The sequence below is a fragment of the Pseudophryne corroboree genome, unplaced genomic scaffold (assembly GCF_028390025.1).
Source record: "Pseudophryne corroboree isolate aPseCor3 unplaced genomic scaffold, aPseCor3.hap2 scaffold_1828, whole genome shotgun sequence".
NCBI classification, from domain to species: domain Eukaryota; kingdom Metazoa; phylum Chordata; class Amphibia; order Anura; family Myobatrachidae; genus Pseudophryne; species Pseudophryne corroboree.
Genome location: NW_026968465.1, coordinates 1 through 20,949, shown reverse-complemented (window position 1 = coordinate 20,949; position 20,949 = coordinate 1). Strand labels below are relative to the sequence as shown.

At 46.9% G+C, this 20,949-nt stretch overlaps 23 non-coding genes across 23 annotated transcripts; 16 read left to right on the top strand and 7 right to left on the bottom strand.

Annotated features, from left to right (window-relative positions):
• Positions 1-4,397: 4,397 nt before the first annotated feature.
• LOC135003091 (U5 spliceosomal RNA) lies at positions 4,398-4,513 on the bottom strand. Its single transcript, XR_010204171.1, has one exon. It is a non-coding gene; the product is annotated as a U5 spliceosomal RNA (small nuclear RNA).
• A 275-nt stretch (positions 4,514-4,788) lies between these two features.
• Positions 4,789-4,904, bottom strand: LOC135003075 (U5 spliceosomal RNA). Its single transcript, XR_010204156.1, has one exon. It is a non-coding gene; the product is annotated as a U5 spliceosomal RNA (small nuclear RNA).
• Positions 4,905-5,190: 286 nt separating this feature from the next.
• Positions 5,191-5,306, bottom strand: LOC135003090 (U5 spliceosomal RNA). The gene has a single exon (XR_010204170.1). It is a non-coding gene; the product is annotated as a U5 spliceosomal RNA (small nuclear RNA).
• A 270-nt stretch (positions 5,307-5,576) lies between these two features.
• Positions 5,577-5,692, bottom strand: LOC135003083 (U5 spliceosomal RNA). Its single transcript, XR_010204163.1, has one exon. It is a non-coding gene; the product is annotated as a U5 spliceosomal RNA (small nuclear RNA).
• Positions 5,693-5,836: 144 nt separating this feature from the next.
• Positions 5,837-5,999, top strand: LOC135003098 (U1 spliceosomal RNA). Its single transcript, XR_010204177.1, has one exon. It is a non-coding gene; the product is annotated as a U1 spliceosomal RNA (small nuclear RNA).
• Positions 6,000-10,812: 4,813 nt separating this feature from the next.
• Positions 10,813-10,925, bottom strand: LOC135003096 (U5 spliceosomal RNA). Its single transcript, XR_010204175.1, has one exon. It is a non-coding gene; the product is annotated as a U5 spliceosomal RNA (small nuclear RNA).
• A 286-nt stretch (positions 10,926-11,211) lies between these two features.
• LOC135003095 (U5 spliceosomal RNA) lies at positions 11,212-11,328 on the bottom strand. Its single transcript, XR_010204174.1, has one exon. It is a non-coding gene; the product is annotated as a U5 spliceosomal RNA (small nuclear RNA).
• Positions 11,329-11,598: 270 nt separating this feature from the next.
• Positions 11,599-11,714, bottom strand: LOC135003084 (U5 spliceosomal RNA). The gene has a single exon (XR_010204164.1). It is a non-coding gene; the product is annotated as a U5 spliceosomal RNA (small nuclear RNA).
• Positions 11,715-11,858: 144 nt separating this feature from the next.
• On the top strand, positions 11,859-12,022 carry LOC135003108 (U1 spliceosomal RNA). Its single transcript, XR_010204186.1, has one exon. It is a non-coding gene; the product is annotated as a U1 spliceosomal RNA (small nuclear RNA).
• A 152-nt stretch (positions 12,023-12,174) lies between these two features.
• On the top strand, positions 12,175-12,337 carry LOC135003143 (U1 spliceosomal RNA). The gene has a single exon (XR_010204216.1). It is a non-coding gene; the product is annotated as a U1 spliceosomal RNA (small nuclear RNA).
• A 674-nt stretch (positions 12,338-13,011) lies between these two features.
• On the top strand, positions 13,012-13,175 carry LOC135003070 (U1 spliceosomal RNA). The gene has a single exon (XR_010204153.1). It is a non-coding gene; the product is annotated as a U1 spliceosomal RNA (small nuclear RNA).
• Positions 13,176-13,327: 152 nt separating this feature from the next.
• On the top strand, positions 13,328-13,490 carry LOC135003123 (U1 spliceosomal RNA). Its single transcript, XR_010204201.1, has one exon. It is a non-coding gene; the product is annotated as a U1 spliceosomal RNA (small nuclear RNA).
• Positions 13,491-14,161: 671 nt separating this feature from the next.
• On the top strand, positions 14,162-14,325 carry LOC135003139 (U1 spliceosomal RNA). The gene has a single exon (XR_010204213.1). It is a non-coding gene; the product is annotated as a U1 spliceosomal RNA (small nuclear RNA).
• Positions 14,326-14,477: 152 nt separating this feature from the next.
• Positions 14,478-14,640, top strand: LOC135003069 (U1 spliceosomal RNA). Its single transcript, XR_010204152.1, has one exon. It is a non-coding gene; the product is annotated as a U1 spliceosomal RNA (small nuclear RNA).
• Positions 14,641-15,314: 674 nt separating this feature from the next.
• Positions 15,315-15,478, top strand: LOC135003099 (U1 spliceosomal RNA). The gene has a single exon (XR_010204178.1). It is a non-coding gene; the product is annotated as a U1 spliceosomal RNA (small nuclear RNA).
• Positions 15,479-16,450: 972 nt separating this feature from the next.
• Positions 16,451-16,614, top strand: LOC135003111 (U1 spliceosomal RNA). The gene has a single exon (XR_010204189.1). It is a non-coding gene; the product is annotated as a U1 spliceosomal RNA (small nuclear RNA).
• Positions 16,615-16,766: 152 nt separating this feature from the next.
• On the top strand, positions 16,767-16,929 carry LOC135003122 (U1 spliceosomal RNA). The gene has a single exon (XR_010204200.1). It is a non-coding gene; the product is annotated as a U1 spliceosomal RNA (small nuclear RNA).
• A 670-nt stretch (positions 16,930-17,599) lies between these two features.
• On the top strand, positions 17,600-17,764 carry LOC135003132 (U1 spliceosomal RNA). The gene has a single exon (XR_010204208.1). It is a non-coding gene; the product is annotated as a U1 spliceosomal RNA (small nuclear RNA).
• A 149-nt stretch (positions 17,765-17,913) lies between these two features.
• Positions 17,914-18,076, top strand: LOC135003124 (U1 spliceosomal RNA). The gene has a single exon (XR_010204202.1). It is a non-coding gene; the product is annotated as a U1 spliceosomal RNA (small nuclear RNA).
• A 674-nt stretch (positions 18,077-18,750) lies between these two features.
• On the top strand, positions 18,751-18,913 carry LOC135003119 (U1 spliceosomal RNA). The gene has a single exon (XR_010204197.1). It is a non-coding gene; the product is annotated as a U1 spliceosomal RNA (small nuclear RNA).
• A 152-nt stretch (positions 18,914-19,065) lies between these two features.
• LOC135003131 (U1 spliceosomal RNA) lies at positions 19,066-19,228 on the top strand. Its single transcript, XR_010204207.1, has one exon. It is a non-coding gene; the product is annotated as a U1 spliceosomal RNA (small nuclear RNA).
• A 674-nt stretch (positions 19,229-19,902) lies between these two features.
• On the top strand, positions 19,903-20,066 carry LOC135003100 (U1 spliceosomal RNA). Its single transcript, XR_010204179.1, has one exon. It is a non-coding gene; the product is annotated as a U1 spliceosomal RNA (small nuclear RNA).
• A 152-nt stretch (positions 20,067-20,218) lies between these two features.
• LOC135003141 (U1 spliceosomal RNA) lies at positions 20,219-20,381 on the top strand. The gene has a single exon (XR_010204214.1). It is a non-coding gene; the product is annotated as a U1 spliceosomal RNA (small nuclear RNA).
• Positions 20,382-20,949: the final 568 nt, after the last annotated feature.

Sequence of the window (20,949 nt, the reverse complement as noted above, 5' to 3'; positions counted from 1 at the left end):
AGTGGCCTGCTACTGAAGGCACCAACTACAAACTGAGCTCCCTGTTCATGGAAGCGGGGTTATAGAGGAGGATGCGCTGAGCATCTTGGGAACAGTCAAAAGCTTTGAGCCGGTTGGTGCCTCAGATCAAGATCCTACTCTACACCCCAATGTGAATCCTTGTGGAGTCCAGTGTACCCCACAGAAGAAATTAATGTGTCACACCCATTGGCAGCAACCTTAGAATAGCTGCTGACGGGCACAATTGAGAAAGGAAAGGGGGGGGGGGGACATTTGAATCCAGCACATAGATGCAATTCAAATATGTAATTTGTACCTTCCTATTTTAAAATATAATGGATGAACCTCACCCTGTGAGAACAATCTTCATGATCAAGAGATCTCATATGCAAAATAAGTATGAGTTGGGATAGGGCTGGGGAGGGTGGCTGCTCGGGCAGCCCCTCCCCCGTCAAGTTAAGGAGATTCAACTGAGGACGCACAAGGGAACTCTCGTCTGGGGACAACAACTGCAGGGAGACCACATCTGTTCAGATGAACATGGGAGGGTGGAAGGCTGCCTAATATTGAAGCACCATCAAATATCAAACCATATGCAACAACTAGTACAAGCATTCCTGGGGGAAGGTCTGCAGAAGACGGATTTGCATACGGTGATGTCATCCAAGATGTGGGCCAAAGTTGGCTGGAACCCTCATCTGCATATGAAAAGAGAAAAGGGGCATGCAGGGCATGGCGGCCTTTTGCGGTGCTTGGATGACCCCTAGTTCGCATTAAACACCCCCACCCTCCTTTGGTGTGGGGCTCATGTTGGCCATGCCCCATCCCCTGAAGCATTCAAGCTGATTTCTTGCAGCAGCTGGGCACTGTAACAGCTCCAGAGCTGTTCTGTAAGGCAAGTAAAAGGGTGTGGGCCCTGCAGCACCACCTGTAGTTCGCATTGTGCGTTGGAAGGCACAAAGTAAGCAGACGGGAGGAGAAGTCAGGATAGTGCGCAAGGGCATCCTTTTCTCTTAGTCCGTAGAGGATGCTGGGGTCACATTAAGAACCATGGGGTATAGACGGGATCCGCAAGAGACATGGGCACTTTAAGACTTTCAAAGGGTGTGAACTGGCTCCTCCCTCTATGCCCCTCCTCCAGACTCCAGTTATAGGAACTGTGCCCAGGGAGACGGACATTTCGAGGAAAGGATTTATTGTTAAACTAAGGTGAGCATCTTACCAGCTCACACCTTAAGCATGCCGCAGAACGTGGCATTCAACAGAACACAAGCCAACGGCATGAACAATTGCAGCAAAAAGCTGACCAGAACCATAACATAACATGTGTATAACCACAAGTAATAACTGCAGACACAGTATGGACTGGGACGGGTGCCCAGCATCCTCTACGGACTAAGAGAAAAGGATTTACCGGTAGGTATTAAAATCCTATTTTCTCATACGACCTAGAGGATGCTGGGGTCACATTAAGAACCATGGGGTTATACCAAAGCTCTTGAACGGGTGGGAGAGTGCGTACGACTCTGCAGCACCGAATGACCCAACTTGAGGTTATCATCAGCCAAGGTATCAAACTTGTAAAACTTAGCAAAAGTGTTTACTAAATAGCTGCTCGGCAAAGTTGCAATGCCGAGACTCCCCGACCAGCTGCCCAGGATGAACCCACCTTTCTAGTAGAATGGGTCTTCACCTAATTCAGTAACGGCAATCCTGCCATGGAATGAGCATGCTGAATCTTACCACAGATCCAGCGCATAATGGTCTACATGGAAGCAGGACACCCAATCCTGTTGGGAGCATACAGGACAAACAGAGCCTCTGTTTTCCTAATCTGAACCGTTCTGGTGACATAAATTTTCAAAGTTCTGACCACAGCCAGAGACTTTGACTCAACGAAGGTGTCAGTGGCCAAAGGCACCATGTGGAAAGATGAACCACCTTCGGCAGAAATTGTTGACGTGTCCTCAATTCTGCTCTATCTTCATGAAAGATCAAATAAAGGCTCTTGTGATACTGCATGGTTTGTACTGTTTTCCATGTGCTCCCAGATCTTTCAAGCAAGTAGCATGGTCAAGAAAGTTCTGTTTGAAAAGAAACAACATTTACTGTCATTGTTATAGAATTTGGGAGAAAAAACAAGAAGAAATCTGCACTGTTGACGCACTGGACAGAATGAATGAATCATAAAATATAACCTTTATTAAGTATGTATTAAAATTGGATAAATATTAATATTATTATCCCAAACTGCAGTGAAACATAAAGGTTAAAATCACAGAACTAACATACATGTGCATAAGAAGAATTAAGAGATGTGAAAAAAAGGTTTAAAAAGCGTGTCCGTGTGTGATTATTTTTGAAGGCACAACCCTGGCGGGGTTGTTTATATAGATATATATGTTGCTAATAATCACTTTCTAGCGTAATGTTATTAAATAGCTGTTAGTATCTATGTCGTCAGGTACCACTGGGTCGTATCCTATATACTCCCTTCACTCAATAGGGGTTACCTCCCGGGAAGCCATCCCCATTGGCGAATTTGTGGGGGTGATTGAGTATAACCGGTAAGCTAACCTCCAATTTGTGGGGTGCTTAGGTAGATGGGGATCACTTATTTCTCTGTGTCCCCTAAGACTATATTCCTAAATTCAATACCACAGGGGGATAGCTTTCTATATCGGATAAGGAATCACTTGATAGGGAAATCTCTATGCATCATGGAAAGATCATATTTATTAATATCCAAACTAAAAAAATGATGAATAGCTTTAATTTAGCTGTTTAGATATAGTTAATTGGCGAGATATACCAACAGGTGCGGTTGCCTTAAGGAATATGGCAATTCCAATATAAATAGCAGCCCTCCTTCATATAATCAGCCAGATCTTATTAAATCTGGTCCAGATATAGCCGTTCAGATATACTTAATTGACAACATATATCAATCGGTGGGGTTGCCTTAAGGAATATAGCAATTCCAATTCTCATATAAATAGCAACCTTCCTTCATATATTCAGCCAGATCTTATTTAATCTGATCTAGGCGTAGGCAATAATGCTTTCCTTAGAGGTATAGCCACCTCAATTCTTATTAGGAAGCAAAGTGTCTGTCATAATGGTTTATCCAATTCATCTAAGAAATAATATATTCCATGTGTCAGAGATTCATTACTCTCTATTTACACTGTTAAAGAGTTAATTCTTATTATGTTACAGTGTAATGAAATTATCATATAGGGAGATGTGGCAATTCCATGTGCTATATATATAATAACCCTTAGTGGTCCAGATTCCACAATGAGGGATTTTCTTATAAACCGCTGAAACACACAGCTGTTTGACTGACTTCCAAATATATCTATCTCACTTTGTAACAGTCTTATGATAGAGAAACTGTTACATATTCGGTCACTTAGTTATCTAAAGGTAAACAGACTCAGTGTGAGGGTAATATAATATATCAAATGCGCTGTCAATAATCGTGGTAACTGGTGTAATAATGTGGTATATTGAGTATGCTAGTAAGGCATATAACTGCTCTCCAGCCTTTAAGTGTTACCAATCAATTTGTTACACTGTAAAGGATTTATGGTGTCCTGTTAGGACATGCAGCTGCTAGGCTGACTCAAAGATTTATCCATTTGTAACAATGATGTAACAGTTATATACATGTTACTGGTATTACATAGAAATAGTATGACACAGGCCAGCAGTCCCATGTGTCTAGATTCCACAATAGGAGATTTTCTTTGTCTTATAAACTGCTGGAACACACAGCTGCTAGACTGACTTCAAATATATATATTACTTTGTAACAGTCTTATAGTAAAGAGACTGTTACACACTGTCATTTAGTTATCTCAAGGTTAGCAGATTCTGTGTGAGGATAGTGTTCTGTTAGAACATGCAGCTGCTAGGCTGACTCATAGAAAATGTATCCATTTGTAACAAATGACACATACAGCATTAAATTAATATCTATAGCAGCCCATGTGACATCTCTACTCTTATCATAATTGTCTGGTTATTGCCAATCTGGACAGCAGGAGTGATATATATTCACTAGTCCCAATATCCCATCATATAAATATACCCACACTGATATACTTTCTTATCAAGAGTTATTAGTAGCTATCTGTATGCACTTTAGACATTGTATCTGCTAAGTGACATCATATCTAGTGTATTCCTTTCTTATAGCTCAGCTTCTATTCCCTATTAGTGGAGACTAACAGCTAACATCATAATCATATATTTTTGTTTTATAACATTTCACATGAGTCAAATACACGCGGACACGCCGTGCCCTACACGTGTGTTTCACTGCATCTATGGCAACTTACATTAAAGCTAACAAGAAAGCACACTCGTTCTGTCTTTAAACTGATAAAAGAAACCCCAATAATATGGGGCATGCAAAAATTGAGATAAAACTCAGTTTTGCTCCTCTCCACGGAAATCTTTAATAAAAGGCGAAATATTTGTTAGTTCTGAAGAGAAACCAGAGCATGACCAAGATTCCACCTGTCGCCTGAGTGCCATGCCAGCAGTTCTCATTGAGCTCAAAGTGAGCACCCAATTTGAAAGAAAGATAGCAGATTTCTCACCAGGCTTCCCCTAGCTATAAACATGGTTTGTACTCTTTTCCATGTGTTCCCAGATCTTTCAAGCAATTAGTATAGTCAAGAAAGTTCTGTTTGAAAAGAAACAAACATTTACTGTCATTTCTATGCAAATGAGCTTACATTAAAGCACACTCGTTCTATCTTTAAACAGATAAAATAAAACCCCAATAAGATGGGGAATGCAAAATTTGAGATAAAACTCAGTTTTGCTCCTCTCCACGGAAATCTTTAGTAAAAGGCGAAAGATTTGTTCGTTCTGAAGAGAAACCAGAGCATGACCAAGATTCCACCTGTCGCCTGAGTGCCATGCCAGCAGTCCTCATTCAGCTCAAAGTGAGCACCCAATTTGAAAGAAAGAAAGCAGATTTCTCACCAGGCTTCCCCTTGCTATAAGCATGGTTTTTACTCTTTTCCATGTGCTCCCAGATCTTTCAAGCAAGTAGCATGGTCAAGAAAGTTCTGTTTGAAAAGAAACAGACATTTACTGTCATTGTTATACAAATAAACTTACATTAAAGCCAACAAGAAAGCACACTCATTCTGTCCTTAAACTGATAAAAGAAACCCCAATAATATGGGGCATGCAAAAATTGAGATAAAACTCAGTTTTGCTCCTCTCCACGGAAATCTTTAATAAATGGCGAAAGATTTGTTCATTCTGAAGAGAAACCAGAGCATGACCAAGATTCCACCTGTCGCCTGAGTGCCATGCCAGCAGTCCTCATTCAGATCAAAGTGAGCGCCCAATTTGAAAGAAAGCAGATTTCTCACCTGGCTTCTTCTTGCTATAAGCATGGTTTGTACTGTATTCCATGTGCTCCCAGATCTTTCAAGCAAGTAGCATGGTCAAGAAAGTTCTGTTTGAAAAGAAACAAACATTTACTGTAATTTCTATGCAAATGAGCTTTCATTAAAGCACACTCATTCTATCTTTAAACCGATAAAAGAAAATCCAAAAAGATGGGGCATGCAAAAATTGAGGTAAAACTCAGTTTTGCTCCTCTCCACGGAAATCTTTAGTAAAAGGCGAAAGATTTGTTCGTTCTGAAGAGAAGCCAGAGCATGACCAAGATTTTCATCTGAAAATATGTGTTCTCCCTGCAGTTGTTGTCCCCAGATGAGAGTTCCCTTGTGCTGCCTCAGTTGAATCTCCTTTACTTGACAGAGATGTGCCTGAGCAGCGGCCCTCCCCAGCCCTATCCCAAATCATACTTATTTTGCATAGGAGATACCATGGTCATGAAGATTGTTCTCCCAGGGTGAGGTTCATTCATTGCATTCTGGGTATGCTGACCCCTGTGATTTCCCCAATGTGGGAAACTCGACTGCATTATTTGTGGTAGTGGGGGACTGTGTTTGTGCTTTCCTCTGGTCAGCTCTGGTAAAAGTCAGATTTCTTTGTCTCAGATCTTCCTCTAGCCTTGTTCTTCTTTCGAGAGTTCCCTTGTGCTGCCTCAGTTGGATCTCCTTCACTTGACAGGGGGTGCCCGAGCAGCAATCCTCCACAGCTCTAGCCCAACTCCTACTTATCTGCCAGGTGAGATACTATGATCTTCACTGTTAGGGCAATCAGGATGTGGAATTCCCTGCCAGGGAAGGTGGTAATGGCGGACTCTGTAATTGGATTTAAAAAAGGAATGGATACATTTCTGAATGAAAAAGCTATCTAAGGTTATAATACTTAAAATATCAACATGGTTAATCCGGGGGTAACATGAGTTATAGTAGCTAACTAGTCATAAAACATTATTCAGCAAGTATGTAGAATCATCACAACTTAAAACAGGTTGAACACGATGGGCAATTTGCCTCTATTCAACCTCAAAAACTATGTTACTATATGTTACTATATTACTATGTTACTGTAGTATACAGAAAACCAAAATGCAATGAACAGTGATAGTGAGCACTGATGAGGATACTAGAACTGACACTGAGCAGCAAGATGCAGCACTGGACTATTAGTAATGTACTGTAGTATGCTGAGCACCACAATGCAGCACAAGACAATGAGCAGTGATACTGAGCACTGATGAGGATACTACTGAGAACTGACACTGAGCAGGAGAGACACACTACTAGTATTACTGAGCAGCAATAAGTAACCACTGATACTGAGCACTGATATTGAGATTTCCACTGAGAGAACATAGCCACGTCCATTCCGCTCTCTCTTCAATGCACGAGTAAAAATGGCGGCAACGCGCAGCTCTTTATATGGAATCCGAATCTCGCGAGAATCCGACAGCGGGATGATGACATTTTCCCTTGTTCAGGTTTTGCGAGTCAGGCGGGAACAACCGAGCCTGCCTCGGACCAGTGTAAACAACGTGGAGTTCGTGGGGAATTCGGTTCTCGGAGAACCGAACCCGCTCCTCTCTACCTTATACCAATCAATTTTTTTATTTTCAATCTAAGCCCCTGCAGTTTTCTGTAAGCATCTGCTTCGCTATGATGATCAACAAGTCACAAGGGCAAACACTCAGGGCTTGAGGCGTAGATCTTAGGACCAGCTGCTACAAGCATGGCAGAGGTGTCACTATCACTGGTGACACCCAGAGAGGTGGCGAGGGAGATTGTAATGCAGTGCGCGCAGATAAGCAGCGCAATGGTAAAAAGGAGGCATGGTTTCATAGGTAGGGGCGTGGTCTGGTGGCCTGAATCTACATTTTGTTGCTCCGGGTGTCCCGGGGGTTGGGGGCTGCACCCGGGGACTAGTGTGTGAGCGGTGCTGGCTCCTGCACAGTGAAAGGGCATGGCCACCCAGCATGACGCCTCCCTTCTTGACCATGCTGTAATTGCAGTCGCACTGCAGTTCAGCGTGATCATAAAAAATGGTGTAGCCTCCTGCTGGTGCAGACTGTATGTGCGCGCAGGAAGCCGCCACCATTTTTGTGATCACAGCGGCTGAATGTGATGTCATACAGCCGCTGTGACCACGCCCCCTGTGTCTACTCCGTTGCAGACCCCATTTTGAAGCCTTGCCCCCGCACCGCTCCATCCCTGACTTGGAAATGGAGTGTTGCTGACCCACCTATCCCCCCCCGCCCCGATTGACAGGCAGAGGCGATCGCATTCTCTGCGGGGTGCCGCAGAAAATGCAGGCACATGCGTATGCTCTTAGCAATTTTTGCAGTTGGATCGCTTATTGTGATTGCAATCCAACCTGAATCAGGCCCTATTACCTATCACAATGCGCTGCGGGCAGTACAAAATTGGGTTAATATAGGAGAAAAACCCCCAGACCTGTGCTCCTTAACTGTACCTGGTGGCTAGTGGAGCGGCTGCCCAGTAATCAGTGTCCACGCCAGTGCGCACACGGTCCACCCCCTACGGCCACGCTCCCCTTCATCAGCGGCCTCGTGATCCGGAAGGGTGGTGTGTGTGTGACTGACCTTAGGATGAAACCGGACCCTCCGCTGCAGTGACCCAGCAACCAGGGCACGGGAGTATACAGCGCCGCTGGGAGTGATGAAGCTGCAGTAAAGATGTCTATTAGACCTAGCCTGCTGCAGCCCTTGTAGATTCTCATAAAACAAGTTCTTCTTTTCTTGTCAAAATTTATAGCTAAGAATAGGCTGCCTGAGGCAGGCCCCTGTTAAGTGGCCTGCTACTGAAGGCACCAACTACAAACTGAGCTCCCTGTTCATGGAAGCGGGGTTATAGAGGAGAATGCACTGAGCATCTTGGGAACAGTCAAAAGCTTTGAGCCGGTTGGTGCCTCAGATCAAGATCCTACTCTACACCCCAATGTGAATCCTTGTGGAGTCCAGTGTACCCCACAGAAGAAATTAATGTGTCACACCCATTGGCAGCAACCTTAGAATAGCTGCTGACGGGCACAATTGAGAAAGGAAGGGGGGGGGGGGACATTTGAATCCAGCACATAAATGCAATTCAAATATGTAATTTGTACCTTCCTATTTTAAAATATAATGGATGAACCTCACCCTGTGAGAACAATCTTCATGATCAAGAGATCTCATATGCAAAATAAGTATGAGTTGGGATAGGGCTGGGGAGGGTGGCTGCTCGGGCAGCCCCTCCCCCGTCAAGTTAAGGAGATTCAACTGAGGAAGCACAAGGGAACTCTCGTCTGGGGACAACAACTGCAGGGAGACCACATCTTTTCAGATGAACATGGGAGGGCGGAAGGCTGCCTAATACTGAAGCACCATCAAATATCAAACCATATGCAACATCTAGTACAAGCCTTCCTGGGGGAAGGTCTGCAGCAGACGGATTTGCATACAGTGATGTTATTCAAGCAGTGGGCCAAAGTTGGCTGGAACCCTCATCTGCATATGAAAAGAGAAAAGGGGCGTGCAGGGCATGGCGGCCTTTTGCAGTGCTTGGATGACCCCTAGTTCTCATTAAACACCCCCACCCTCCTTTGGTGTGGGGCTCATGTTGGCCATGCCCCATCCCCTGAAGCATTCAAGCTGATTTCTTGCAGCAGCTGGGCACTGTAACAGCTCCAGAGCTGTTCTGTAAGGCAAGTAAAAGGGTGTGGGCCCTGCAGCACCACCTGTAGTTTGCATTGTGCGTTGGAAGGCACAAAGTAAGCAGACGGGAGGAGAAGTCAGGATAGTGCGCAAGGGCATCCTTTTCTCTTAGTCCGTAGAGGATGCTGGGGTCACATTAAGAACCATGGGGTATAGACGGGATCCGCAAGAGACATGGGCACTTTAAGACTATCAAAGGGTGTGAACTGGCTCCTCCCTCTATGCCCCTCCTCCAGACTCCAGTTATAGGAACTGTGCCCATGGAGACGGACATTTCGAGGAAAGGATTTATTGTTAAACTAAGGTGAGCATCTTACCAGCTCACACCTTAAGCATGCCGCAGAACGTGGCATTCAACAGAACACAAGCCAACGGCATGAATAATTGCAGCAAAAAGCTGACCAGAACCATAACACAACATGTGTATAACCACAAGTAATAACTGCAGACACAGTATGGACTGGGACGGGTGCCCAGCATCCTCTACAGACTAAGAGAAAAGGATTTACCGGTAGGTATTAAAATCCTATTTTCTCATACGACCTAGAGGATGCTGGGGTCACATTAAGAACCATGGGGTTATACCAAAGCTCTTGAACGGGTGGAAGAGTGCGTACGACTCTGCAGCACCGAATGACCCAACTTGAAGTTATCATCGGCCAAGGTATCAAACTTGTAAAACTTAGCAAAAGTGTTTACTAAATAGCTGCTCGGCAAAGTTGCAATGCCGAGACTCCCCGACCTGCTGCCCAGGATGAACCCACCTTTCTAGTAGAATGGGTCTTCACCTAATTCAGTAACGGCAATCCTGCCATGGAATGAGCATGCTGAATCTTACCACAGATCCAGCGCATAATGGTCTACATGGAAGCAGGACACCCAATCCTGTTGGGAGCATACAGGACAAACAGAGCCTCTGTTTTCCTAATCTGAACCGTTCTGGTGACATAAATTTTCAAAGTTCTGACCACAGCCAGAGACTTTGACTCAACGAAGGTGTCAGTGGCCAAAGGCACCATGTGGAAAGATGAACCACCTTCGGCAGAAATTGTTGACGTGTCCTCAATTCTGCTCTATCTTCATGAAAGATCAAATAAAGGCTCTTGTGATACTGCATGGTTTGTACTGTTTTCCATGTGCTCCCAGATCTTTCAAGCAAGTAGCATGGTCAAGAAAGTTCTGTTTGAAAAGAAACAAACATTTACTGTCATTGTTATGCAAATAAACTTACATTAAAGCTAACCAGAAAGCACACTCGTTCTGTCTTTAAACTGATAAAAGAAACCCCAATAATATGGGCATACCTCCCAACTTTGTCGGCTCGCAAAGAGGGACACACGCGCGGCGAAGTCGCACGCGCTCCCAAAAAGGGCGTGGCCTAAGTAAAAAGGGGCATGGCTTCGCGGGAGGACCCGCGATCGCGAGTCACGCCCCCGTTTTCGGCACTGAGGGGGCATGCCCAGCGCTCTGTGAGCCGCTGGCATGCCACCTCTCCCTCTGACTTCAGTGAATAGACGCTGTGCGCACAGCGACTATTCACCGCTGCTCTGCTAAGCAGGGCAGCGACAGACAGAGCCTCCCAACTGTCCTCCCCACCGCGGGACACTGCGGCCCGCAGGTGGGACAGCGGGACAGTCCCCAAAAAACGGGACTGTCCCGCGAAAATCGGGACAGTTGGGAGGTATGATATGGGGCATGCAAAAATTGAGATAAAACTCAGTTTTGCTCCTCTCCATGGAAATCTTTAGTAAAAGGCGATAGATTTGTTCGTTCTGAAGAGAAACCAGAGCATGACCAAGATTCCACCTGTCGCCTGAGTGCCATGCCAGCAGTCCTCATTCAGCTCAAAGTGAGCACCCAATTTGAAAGAAAGAAAGCAGATTTCTCACCAGGCTTCCCCTTGCTATAAACATGGTTTGTACTCTTTTCCATGTGCTCCCAGATCTTTCAAGCAATTAGTATGGTCAAGAAAGTTCTGCTTGAAAAGAAACAGACATTTATTGTCATTGTTATGCAAATAAACTTACATTAAAGCTAACAAGAAAGCACACTCGTTCTGTCTTTAAACTGATAAAAGAAACCCCAATAATATGGGGCATGCAAAAATTGAGATAAAACTCAGTTTTGCTCCTCTCCACGGATAATCTTTAATAAAAGGCGAAAGATTTGTTCATTCTGAAGAGAAACCAGAGCATGACCAAGATTCCACCTGTCGCCTGAGTGCTGTGCCAGCAGTCCTCATTCAGATCAAAGTGAGCGCCCAATTTGAAAGAAAGCAGATTTCTCACCTGGCTTCTCCTTGCTATAAGCATGGTTTGTACTGTATTCCATGTGCTCCCAGATCTTTAAAGCAAGTAGCATGGTCAAGAAAGTTCTGTTTGAACATAAATAAACATTTACTGTCATTTCTATGCAAATGAGCTTACATTAAAGCACACTCATTCTATCTTTAAACCGGTAAAAGAAACCCCAAAAAGATGGGGCATGCAAAAATTGAGATAAAACTCGGTTTTGCTCCTCTCCACGGAAATCTTTAGTAAGAGGCGAAAGATTTGTTCGTTCTGAAGAGAAACCAGAGCATGACCAAGATTTTTATCTGAAAATATGTGTTCTCCCTGCAGTTGTTGTCCCCAGATGAGAGTTCCCTTGTGCTGCCTCAGCTGAATCTCCTTTACTTGACAGAGATGTGCCTGAGCAGCGGCCCTCCCCAGCCCTATCCCAAATCATACTTATTTTGCATAGGCGATACCATGGTCATGAAGATTGTTCTCCCAGGGTGAGGTTCATTCATTGCATTCTGGGTATGCTGACCCCTGTGATTTCCCCAAATGTGGGAAACTCGACTGCATTATTTGTGGTAGTGGGGGACTGTGTTTGTGCTTTCCTCTAGTCAGCTCTGGTAAAAGTCAGATTTATTTGTCTCAGATCTTCCTCTAGCCTTGTTCTTCTTTCGAGAGTTTCCTTGTGCTGCCTAAGTTGGATCTCTTTCACTTGACAGGGGGGTGCCCGAGTAGCGACCCTCCCCAGCTCTAGCCCAACTCCTACTTACCTGCCAGGTGAGATACTATGATCATGAAGGTGCTTCTCCCAGGGCAAGGCTCACCCATTGCACTCTGGGTGTGGTGCCCCTGCGATTTCCCCAAATGTGGGAAGCTTGACTGCATAATTTGTGTTTCCCCTGGTCGGCTCTCGTATAATTCAGATCTCTTTGTCTCAGGTCTCTCTCCAGCCTAGTTTGCTGTCTGTTTCCACTTCTTTTTTCATGAGCCCCTCCCTTTTATACCCTTGTGCACTATCCTGACTTCTCCTCTTGTCTGCTTATTTTGTGCCTTCCAATGCACAATGCAAACTACAGGTAGTGCTGCAGGGCCCACACCCTTTTACTTGCCGTACAGAGCAGCTCTGGAGCTGTTACAGTGCCCAGCTGCTGCAAGAAATCAGCTTGAATGCTTCAGGGGCTGGGGCATAGCCAACATGAGCCCCACACCGAAGGAGGGTGGAGGTGTTTAATGCGAACTAGGGGTCATCCAAGCGCCGCAAAAGGCCGCTATGCCCTGCACGCCCCTTTTCTCTTTTCATATGCAGACGAGGGTTGAAGCCAACTTTGACCCACTGCTTGGATGACATCACCGTATGCAAATCCATCTGCTGCAGGCCTTCCCCCAGGAATGCTTGCACTAGTTGTTGCATTTGGTTTGTTGTTTGGGGGTGCTTCATTATTAGGCAGCCTTCTGCCCTCCCATGTTCATCTGAAAATATGTGTTCTCCCTGCAGTTGTTGTCCCCAGATGAGAGTTCCCTTGTGCTGCCTCAGTTGAATCTCCTTTACTTGACAGAGATGTGCCTGAGCAGCGGCCCTCCCCAGCCCTATCCCAAATCATACTTATTTTGCATAGGAGATACCATGGTCATGAAGATTGTTCTCCCAGGGTGAGGTTCATTCATTGCATTCTGGGTATGCTGACCCCTGTGATTTCCCCAAATGTGGGAAACTCGACTGCATTATTTGTGGTAGTGGGGGACTGTGTTTGTGCTTTCCTCTGGTCAGCTCTGGTAAAAGTCAGATTTATTTGTCTCAGATCTTCCTCTAGCCTTGTTCTTCTTTCGAGAGTTCCCTTGTGCTGCCTCAGTTGAATCTCCTTCACTTGACAGGGGGGTACCCGAGCAGCGACCCTCCCCAGCTCTAGCCCAACTTCTACTTACCTGGCAGGTGAGATACTATGATCATGTAGGTGCTTCTCCCAGGGCAAGGCTCACCCATTGCACTCTGGGTGTGCTGCTCCTGCGATTTCCCCAAATGTGGGAAACTTGACTGCATAATTTGTGTTTCCCCTGGTCGGCTCTCGTATAATTCAGATCTCTTTGTCTCAGGTCTCTCTCCAGCCTAGTTTGCTGTCTGTTTCAACTTCTCTTTTCTTGAGCCGCTCCCTTCTATGCCCTTGCGCACTATCCTGACTTCTCCCGTCTGCTTACTTTGTGCCTTCCAATGCACAATGCAAACTACAGGTAGTGCTGCAGGGCCCACACCCTTTTACTTGCCGTTCAGAGCAGCTCTGGAGCTGTTACAGTGCCCAGCTGCTGCAAGAAATCAGCTTGAATGCTTCAGGGGCTGGGGCATAGCCAACATGAGCCCCACACCGAAGGAGGGTGGAGGTGTTTAATGCGAACTAGGGGTCATCCAAGCGCCGCAAAAGGCCGCCATGCCCTGCACGCCCCTTTTCTCTTTTCATATGCAGACGAGGGTTGAAGCCAACTTTGACCCACTGCTTGGATGACATCACTATATGCAAATCCATCTGCTGCAGGCCTTCCCCCAGGAATGCTTGTACTAGTTGTTGCATTTGGTTTGTTGTTTGGGGGTGCTTCAGTATTAGGCAGCCTTCTGCCCTCCCATGTTCATCTGAAAATATGTGTTCTCCCTGCAGTTGTTGTCCCCAGATGAGAGTTCCCTTGTGCTGCCTCAGTTGAATCTCCTTTACTTGACAGAGATGTGCCTGAGCAGCGGCCCTCCCCAGCCCTATCCCAAATCATACTTATTTTGCATAGGAGATACCATGGTCATGAAGATTGTTCTCCCAGGGTGAGGTTCATTCATTGCATTCCGGGTATGCTGACCCCTGTGATTTCCCCAAATGTGGGAAACTCGACTGCATTATTTGTGGTAGTGGGGGACTGTGTTTGTGCTTTCCTCTGGTCAGCTCTGGTAAAAGTCAGATTTATTTGTCTCAGATCTTCCTCTAGCCTTGTTCTTCTTTCGAGAGTTTCCTTGTGCTGCCTCAGTTGGATCTCTTTCACTTGACAGGGGGGTGCCCGAGCAGCGACCCTCCCCAGCTCTAGCCCAACTCCTACTTACTTGCCAGGTGAGATACTATGATCATGAAGGATCTTCTCCCAGGGCAAGGCTCACCCATTGCACTCTGGGTGTGGTGCCCCTGCGATTTCCCCAAATGTGGGAAGCTTGACTGCATAATTTGTGTTTCCCCTGGTCGGCTCTCGTATAATTCAGATCTCTTTGTCTCAGGTCTCTCTCCAGCCTAGTTTGCTGTCTGTTTCCACTTCTTTTTTCATGAGCCCCTCCCTTTTATACCCTTGTGCACTATCCTGACTTCTCCTCCTGTCTGCTTACTTTGTGCCTTCCAATGCACAATGCAAACTACAGGTAGTGCTGTAGGGCCCACACCCTTTTACTTGCCGTACAGAGCAGCTCTGGAGCTGTTACAGTGCCCAGCTACTGCAAGAAATCAGCTTGAATGCTTCAGGGGCTGGGGCACAGCCAACATGAGCCCCACACCGAAGGAGGGTGGAGGTGTTTAATGTGAACTAGGGGTCATCCAAGCACCGCAAAAGGCCGCCATGCCCTGCACGCCCCTTTTCTCTTTTCATATGCAGACGAGGGTTGAAGCCAACTTTGACCCACTGCTTGGATGACATCACCGTATGCAAATCCATCTGCTGCAGGCCTTCCCCCAGGAATGCTTGCACTAGTTGTTGCATTTGGTTTGTTTTTTGGGGGTGCTTCAGTATTAGGCAGCCTTCTGCCCTCCCATGTTCATCTGAAAATATGTGTTCTCCCTGCAGTTGTTGTCCCCAGATGAGAGTTCCCTTGTGCTGCCTCAGTTGAATCTCCTTTACTTGACAGAGATGTGCCTGAGCAGCGGCCCTCCCCAGCCCTATCCCAAATCATACTTATTTTGCATAGGAGATACCATGGTCATGAAGATTGTTCTCCCAGGGTGAGGTTCATTCATTGCATTCTGGGTATGCTGACCCCTGTGATTTCCCCAAATGTGGGAAACTCGACTGCATTATTTGTGGTAGTGAGGGACTGTGTTTGTGCTTTCCTCTGGTCAGCTCTGGTAAAAGTCAGATTTATTTGTCTCAGATCTTCCTCTAGCCTTGTTCTTCTTTCGAGAGTTTCCTTGTGCTGCCTCAGTTGGATCTCTTTCACTTGACAGGGGGGTGCCCGAGCAGCGACCCTCCCCAGCTCTAGCCCAACTCCTACTTACCTGCCAGGTGAGATACTATGATCATGAAGGTGCTTCTCCCAGGGCAAGGCTCACCCATTGCACTCTGATTTCCCCAAATGTGGGAAGCTTGACTGCATAATTTGTGTTTCCCCTGGTCGGCTCTCGTATAATTCAGATCTCTTTGTCTCAGGTCTCTCTCCAGCCTAGTTTGCTGTCTGTTTCCACTTCTTTTTTCATGAGCCCCTCCCTTTTATACCCTTGTGCACTATCCTGACTTCTCCTCCTGTCTGCTTACTTTGTGCCTTCCAATGCACAATGCAAACTACAGGTAGTGCTGCAGGGCCCACACCCTTTTACTTGCCGTACAGAGCAGCTCTGGAGCTGTTACAGTGCCCAGCTGCTGCAAGAAATCAGCTTGAATGCTTCAGGGGCTGGGGCATAGCCAACATGAGCCCCACACCGAAGGAGGGTGGAGGTGTTTAATGCGAACTAGGGGTCATCCAAGCGCCGCAAAAGGCCGCCATGCCCTGCACGCCCCTTTTCTCTTTTCATATGCAGACGAGGGTTGAAGCCAACTTTGACCCACTGCTTGGATGACATCACCGTATGCAAATCCATCTGCTGCAGGCCTTCCCCCAGGAATGCTTGCACTAGTTGATGCATTTGGTTTGTTGTTTGGGGGTGCTTCAGTATTAGGCAGCCTTCTGCCCTCCCATGTTCATCTGAAAATATGTGTTCTCCCTGCAGTTGTTGTCCCCAGATGAGAGTTCCCTTGTGCTGCCTCAGTTGAATCTCCTTTACTTGACAGAGATGTGCCTGAGCAGCGGCCCTCCCCAGCCCTATCCCAAATCATACTTATTTTGCATAGGAGATACCATGGTCATGAAGATTGTTCTCCCACGGTGAGGTTCATTCATTGCATTCTGGGTATGCTGACCCCTGTGATTTCCCCAAATGTGGGAAACTCGACTGCTTTATTTGTGGTAGTGGGGGACTGTGTTTGTGCTTTCCTCTGGTCAGCTCTGGTAAAAGTCAGATTTCTTTGTCTCAGATCTTCCTTTAGCCTTGTTCTTCTTTCGAGAGTTCCCTTGTGCTGCCTCAGTTGGATCTCCTTCACTTGACAGGGGGGTACCCGAGCAGCGACCCTCCCCAGCTCTAGCCCAACTTCTACTTACCTGGCAGGTGAGATACTATGATCATGTAGGTGCTTCTCCCAGGGCAAGGCTCACCCATTGCACTCTGGGTGTGCTGCTCCTGCGATTTCCCCAAATGTGGGAAACTTGACTGCATAATTTGTGTTTCCCCTGGTCGGCTCTCGTATAATTCAGATCTCTTTGTCTCAGGTCTCTCTCCAGCCTAGTTTGCTGTCTGTTTCAACTTCTCTTTTCTTGAGCCGCTCCCTTCTATGCCCTTGCGCACTATCCTGACTTCTCCCGTCTGCTTACTTTGTGCCTTCCAATGCACAATGCAAACTACAGGTAGTGCTGCAGGGCCCACACCCTTTTACTTGCCGTTCAGAGCTGCTCTGGAGCTGTTACAGTGTCCAGCTGCTGCAATAAATCAGCTTGAATGCTTCAGGGGATGGGGCATGGCCAACATGAGCCCCACACCAAAGGAGGGTGGGGTGTTTAATGCGAACTAGGGGTCATCCAAGCACCGCAAAAGGCCGCCATGCCCTGCACGCCCCTTTTCTCTTTTCATATGCAGATGAGGGTTGAAGCCAACTTTGACCCACTACTTGGATGACATCACCGTATGCAAATCCGTCTTCTGCAGAACTTCCCCCAGGAATGCTTGCACTAGTTGTTGCATTTGGTTTGTTGTTTGGGGGTGCTTCAGTATTAGGCAGCCTTCTGCCCTCCCATGTTCATCTGAAAATATGTGTTCTCCCTGCAGTTGTTGTCCCCAGATGAGAGTTCCCTTGTGCTGCCTCAGTTGAATCTCCTTTACTTGACAGAGATGTGCATGAGCAGCGGCCCTCCCCAGCCCTATCCCAAATCATACTTATTTTGCATAGGAGATACCATGGTCATGAAGATTACTCTCCCAGGGTGAGGTTCATTCATTGCATTCTGGGTATGCTGACCCCTGTGATTTCCCCAAATGTGGGAAACGTGACTGCTTTATTTGTTGGCAGTGGGGGACTGTGTTTGTGTTTTCCTCTGATCTCTGGTAAAAGTCAGATTTCTTTGTTTCAGATCTTCCTCTAGCCTTGTTCTTCTTTCGAGAGTTTCCTTGTGCTGCCTCAGTTGGATCTCCTTCACTTGACAGGGGGGTGCCCGAGCAGCGACCCTCCCCAGCTCTAGCCCAACTCCTACTTACCTGCCAGGTGAGATACTATGATCATGAAGGTGCTTCTCCCAGGGCAAGGCTCACCCATTGCACTCTGGGTGTGCTGCCCCTGCGATTTCCCCAAATGTGGGAAACTTGACTGCATAATTTGTGTTTCCCCTGGTCAGGTCTCGTATAATTCAGATCTCTTTGTCTCAGGTCTCTCTCCTGCCTAGTTTGCTGTCTGTTTCCACTTCTCTTTTCTTGAGCCGCTCCCTTCTATGCCCTTGCGCACTATCCTGACTTCTCCTCCTTTCTGCTTACTTTGTGCCTTCCAACGCACAATGCGAACTACAGGTAGTGCTGCAGGGCCCACACCCTTTTACTTGCCTTACAGAGCAGCTCTGGAGCTGTTACAGTGCCCAGCTGCTGCAAGAAATCAGCTTGAATGCTTCAGGGGCTGGGGCATAGCCAACATGAGCCCCACACCGAAGGAGGGTGGAGGTGTTTAATGCAAACTAGGGGTCAGCCAAGTGCTGCAAAAGGCCACCATGCCCTGCACGCCCCTTTTCTCTTTTCATATGCAGACGAGGGTTGAAGCCAACTTTGACCCACTGCTTGGATGACATCACCATATGCAAATCTATCTGCTGCAGGCCTTCCCCCAGGAATGCTTGCACTAGTTGTTGCATTTGGTTTGTTGTTTGGGGGTGCTTCAGTATTAGGCAGCCTTCTGCCCTCCCATGTTCATCTGAAAATATGTGTTCTCCCTGCAGTTGTTGTCCCCAGATGAGAGTTCCCTTGTGCTGCCTCAGTTGAATCTCCTTTACTTGACAGAGATGTGCCTGAGCAGCAGCCCTCCGCAGCCATATCCCAAATCATACTTATTTTGCATAGGAGATACCATTGTTATGAAGATTGTTCTCCAGGGTGCGGTTCATTCATTGCACTCTGGGTATGCTGAACCCTGTGATTTCCCCAAATGTGGGAAACTCGACTGCATTATTTGTGGTAGTGGTGGACTGTGTTTGTGCTTTCCTCTGGTCAGCTCTGGTAAAAGTCAGATTTCTTTGTCTCAGATCTTCCTCTAGCCTTGTTCTTCTTTCGAGAGTTCCTTTGTGCTGCCTCAGTTGGATCTCCTTCACTTGACAGGGGGGTGCCCGAGCAGCGACCCTCCCCAGCTCTAGCCCAACTCCTACTTACCTGCCAGGTGAGATACTATGATCATGAAGGTGCTTCTCCAAGGGCAAGGCTCACCCATTGCACTCTGGGTGTGCTGCTCCTGCGATTTCCCCAAATGTGGGAAACTTGACTGCATAATTTGTGTTTCCCCTGGTCAGGTCTCGTATAATTCAGATATCTTTGTCTCAGGTCTCTCTCCAGCCTAGTTTGCTGTCTGTTTCCACTTCTCTTTTCTTGAGCCGCTCCCTTCTATGCCCTTGCGCACTATCCTGACTTCTCCTCCTTTCTGCTTACTTTGTGCCTTCCAACGCACAATGCGAACTACAGGTAGTGCTGCAGGGCCCACACCCTTTTACTTGCCTTACAGAGCAGCTCTGGAGCTGTTACAGTGCCCAGCTGCTGCAAGAAATCAGCTTGAATGCTTCAGGGGCTGGGGCATAGCCAACATGAGCCCCACACCGAAGGAGGGTGGAGGTGTTTAATGCAAACTAGGGGTCAGCCAAGTGCCGCAAAAGGCCACCATGCCCTGCACGCCCCTTTTCTCTTTTCATATGCAGACGAGGGTTGAAGCCAACTTTGACCCACTGCTTGGATGACATCACCATATGCAAATCTATCTGCTGCAGGCCTTCCCCCAGGAATGCTTGCACTAGTTGTTGCATTTGGTTTGTTGTTTGGGGGTGCTTCAGTATTAGGCAGCCTTCTGCTCTCCCATGTTCATCTGAAAATATGTGTTCTCCCTGCAGTTTTTGTCCCCAGATGAGAGTTCCCTTGTGCTGCCTCAGTTGAATCTCCTTTACTTGACAGAGATGTGCCTGAGCAGCGGCCCTCCCCAGCCCTATCCCAAATCATACTTATTTTGCATAGGAGATACCATGGTCATAAAGATTGTTCTCCCAGGGTGAGGTTCATTCATTGCATTCTGGGTATGCTGACCCCTGTGATTTCCCCAAATGTGGGAAACTCAACTGCATTATTTGTGGTAGTGGGGGACTGTGTTTGTGTTTTCCTCTGGTCAGCTCTGGTAAAAGTCAGATTTCTTTGTCTCAGATCTTCCTCTAGCCTTGTTCTTCTTTCGAGAGTTCCATTGTGCTGCCTCAGTTTGATCTCCTTCACTTGACAGGGGGGTACCCGAGCAGCGACCCTCCCCAGCTCTAGCCCAACTCCTACATACCTGCCAGGTGAGATACTATGATCATGAAGGTGCTTCTCCCAGGGCAAGGCTCACCCATTGCACTCTGGGTGTGCTGCTCCTGTGATTTCCCCAAATGTGGGAAACTTGACTGCATAATTTGTGTTTCCCCTGGTCGGCTCTCGTATAATTCAGATCTCTTTGTCTCAGGTCTCTCTCCAGCCTAGTTTGCTGTCTGTTTCCACTTCTCTTTTCTTGAGCCGCTGCCTTCTATGCCCTTGTGCACTCTCCTGACTTCACCTGTCTGCTTACTTTGTGCCTTCCAACGCACAATGCAAACTACAGGTAGTGCTGCAGGGCCAACACCCTTTTACTTGCCTTACAGAGCAGCTCTGGAGCTGTTACAGTGCCCAGCTGCTGCAAGAAATCAGCTTGAATGCTTCAGGGGCTGGGGCATAGCCAACATGAGCCCCACACCGACGGAGGGTGGAGGTGTTTAATGCTAACTAAGGGTCATCCAAGCGCCGCAAAAGGCCGCCATGCCCTGCATACCCCTTTTCTCTTTTCATATGCAGATGAGGGTTCCAGCCAACTTTGGCCCACTGCTTGGATGACATCACCGTATGCAAATCCGTCTTCTGCAGACCTTTTCCCAGGAATGCTTGTACTAGTTGTTGCATTTGGTTTGTTGTTTGGGGGTGCTTCAGTATTAGGCAGCCTTCTGCTCTCCCATGTTCATCTGAAAATATGTGTTCTCCCTGCAGT